Source organism: Ruditapes philippinarum, unplaced genomic scaffold (assembly GCF_026571515.1).
Source record: "Ruditapes philippinarum isolate M1 unplaced genomic scaffold, ASM2657151v2 ctg10788_1_1_1_1, whole genome shotgun sequence".
In the NCBI taxonomy this organism is placed as follows: domain Eukaryota; kingdom Metazoa; phylum Mollusca; class Bivalvia; order Venerida; family Veneridae; genus Ruditapes; species Ruditapes philippinarum.
The window spans coordinates 95,761-99,398 of NW_026863959.1; the positions used below are offsets into that span (position 1 = coordinate 95,761).

General features: G+C 33.6%; 1 long non-coding RNA gene across 1 annotated transcript; it reads left to right on the forward strand.

The window, feature by feature from the left end:
* Positions 1-1,359: 1,359 nt before the first annotated feature.
* Positions 1,360-2,170, forward strand: LOC132723951 (uncharacterized). Its single transcript, XR_009624819.1, has 2 exons — positions 1,360-1,528; positions 2,010-2,170. It is a non-coding gene; the product is annotated as an uncharacterized LOC132723951 (long non-coding RNA).
* The last annotated feature ends 1,468 nt before the right edge of the window (positions 2,171-3,638 follow it).

Genomic DNA, 3,638 nt, shown 5'->3' on the forward strand with positions numbered 1-3,638 from the left:
TTGTCTTTTTTATATACTCGTGATTTATAAAAAAATCTTTATGTATGTTATCCCTGTAGTTAGTAATGTGTAGAGTTGAAGTTATTGTTGATGGTTGTTGTTATAAAATGTGATTCTGGCCAGGCTACGTGATGCGCCCGCGATTGTCTTTTTTATATACTCACGATTTATAAAAAAATCTTTATGTATGTTATCCCTTTAGTGTTGTAAAATGTGATTCTGGCCAGGCTACGTGATGCGCCCGCGGTTTTTTTGATATACTCACGATTTATAAAAAATCTTTATATATGTTATTCAAGTACTTAGTTATGTGTTGAGTTGAAGTCATTGTTAATGCTTGTTATAAAATGTGAATCTGGCCAGGCTACGTAATGCGCCCGCGTTTTTTTTGATATACTCGCGATTTATAAAATATAAAAAAAAATCTTTATGTACGTTACCCCTGTACCCCCCCCCCCCTGTAGTTAGTAATGTGTTGAGTAGAAGTTATTGTTAATGGTTGTTGTTATAAAATGTGATTTGGCCAGGCTACGTGATGTGCCCGCGGTTTTTTGATATACTCATACTCGAGTATTGTATTTGATATGTATTTGTATCTTTTTCACCAATAAAATAATCATATGTTTTTTTTTTAATTTTTGTTTTATGCTTCCTATCTCCTTTAGACCTTAACCTACTCTTTTTATGCTATGACTTGTGTATTTAGAATTTGTGTACTATGATTATGTTTGATATGTTTAATTATGTAAATAATAAATTAGATTTTGAAATGCCTGTATTTGTTTACTCTAATACCTATATCTTTGTTTTACAGATCTACTTGCCAGGTTCTTTAACTGTTTTTTTTTCCCTATTCTAATGTTTTGTGTTTTTTTGTGTTTTCGGAAACCCCCTGGAAAGAAGATGTTGGTGTTCCAGTTCTACATTGTGGCGGAGACGTGATGGTGTGGATAGCTGCATGTGTATTATTGGTGGGAAACTGGCATGATGGAGCAATTAGGTATTTTACAATATTATACTTTAAGGATTTTTTTGTATGCATAGTATCTTCTATTTCAGAGATAAAAAAATTCAGCTAGTTCAACAAACAGTTGATAGGAATTGTCTATTGGAGATAGTCTTTTAGCTAGCTAGACTGGAAGGTAAGTGGTTCTACTAGGCATGAACTTGCCCTACCCTGAAACTCATTTGACGGTCCTTTATCTGCCATATAATAAAGAATGGGCCTTCATATAATATAAAACCAATGAAACATTGATAATTACCTGCTTACTTGAAAAGTAATTTGAAAAGACATGATAAATATTAACATTATAAGATTAGAATGTTATTTTGTAAACCCTGGTGATATTTCAGACAATGGAGGAATGATGAAGCGGAAGTGGATAAGACTATCAGTTCTTCGAGAGTCCCAGTGCCTATATACTCGCAAGAAGGATATGGTATGGAATAGCTTAGTACATCTATGTGCTGGCAGATTTGTACAACAATAAGTTGTTCCAGTGTGAAGAAAGATGCGTGTCATAAGGTAAACCTTGTTCTTTGATGCTTTAGTAAATCATAATAAAGATAATGAATCATAATAAAATCAAAATACAAGTTTGGTTGAAATCCTGTGCAATTTGAGCCAAATGAATATAGAGGTGAGTATCCTGTCGGCCATTTTGGAGACTAGGGATCCATTCCCTGTCTATGTTTACTTACACAATACAATTTTATTATATTACTTATGAATAAAGTATACAGTTGATAGGAATTGTCTATTGGAGATAGTCTTTTAGCTAGCTAGACTGGAAGGTAAGTGGTTCTACTAGGCATGAACTTGCCCTACCCTGAAACTCATTTGACGGCCTTTATCTGCCATATAATAAAGAATGGGCCTTCATATAATATAAAACCAATGAAACATTGATAATACCTGCTTACTTGAAAAGTAATTTGTAAAGACATGATAAATATTAACATTATAAGATTAGAATGTTATTTTGTAAACCCTGGTGATATTTCAGACCATGGAGGAGTGATGAAGCGGAAGTGGATAAGACTATCAGTTCTTCGAGAGTCCCAGTGCCTATATACTCGCAAGAAGGATATGGTATGGAATAGCTTAGTACATCTATGTGCTGGCAGATTTGTACAACAATAAGTTGTTCCAGTGTGAAGAAAGATGCGTGTCATAAGGTAAACCTTGTTCTTTGATGCTATAGTAAATCATAATAAAGATAATGAATCATAATAAAATCAAAATACAAGTTTGGTTGAAATCCTGTGCAATTTGAGCCAAATGAATATAGAGGTGAGTATCCTGTCGGACATTTTGGAGACTAGGGTTCCATTCCCTGTCTATGTTTACTTACAAAATACAATTTTATTATATTACTTATGAATAAAGTATACATTTGATAGGCATTGTCAGTTGTAGTTGTCTAACAGGCTAACTTTTGGTAGGTTGGTGGGTCTGTAACTTTTTGTGTTGCCTCTACAGAGTAGTGGTGACATATAGGGATCACTTCTCCGTGGTTTGTCTGTCCGTGCAAAACAAATGGGTGACTAGGAAAACAATAGGTATTGGTACATTTTCTTCGATTCTTTTTATTCTGTTTTACTTGTGTGTCTTCTTTTAAGCCTTGTGTGACTAAAAGATCAAAGGAAAGTCACGTAAGTACTTCCGTCTGTCTGTCCGGACTACTCAAAAACTACTGGTGCAATTTCATCTAAACTTTACAAGAAAGATCAGTTACAAGTCTAGTTGTGCATCTCGTCAACATTTTTGGGTTCAATCATATTTGTCAGAGAAATGGCCCTTCAATGATTTTAATTTTTAGCTCGACTATACGAAGTATATAGAGAGCTGTCCTACTCGCCCCGGAGTCCCCTTCCAGATTTCAGATTAAAGTTTTGGTGCAGTAAAATATTTTTTACTCGATGAAACTCATGGTTATTTTTTTTTTGCTTGTTAGCTGGTATCTCCCTAACTATTGAAGGGAATGGAATGAAACTTAACATACATTTTCAATCACTGTGATTTTTTAACATGATTGGCACAGGTCCCATAACTCTGATTTACTTATTTACATATTTATGCCCCTTTTTATACTCATTGAAACATCCTTGTGACAACTATATCGAAAAGTCGAGCATTGCTGTCCTCCGACAGCTCTTGTTGAACTTGGAATTTATTTGAAAATTGTTATATTTTTTAAGTACATGTACTTGTATTATTTTTTGTATTATAAATGATGTCTACTCTAGACTTAGGATAATTTTCCTTTGTCAATACTCACATCATGCATGACAAGTTCCATTACTATAGCATCTTTATTTCAAGAGTTATAAACAAAATAATCTCATAAAAAAACATTAACCATCTTAAAATAATGCTGACGATCAACCTTGATCAATGCTATGTTTTGACAGCTGTGTAATGCCAGATAAACAATGTACCACCAAGTCAACTAATCAAATGGCCCCTCGCTAATTTGCATAAATTCCATTGCACAGTGTGATATACCGTTCTCCTGGATTTTATTGGTTAATTTATTTGCACTTATATAAAATCAAAACTGTCAAAATGATGGCATTAATCAATTTCCTTTTCTATCCACAAACTTTTCTTAAAACCATACAGTTCAGTTAGC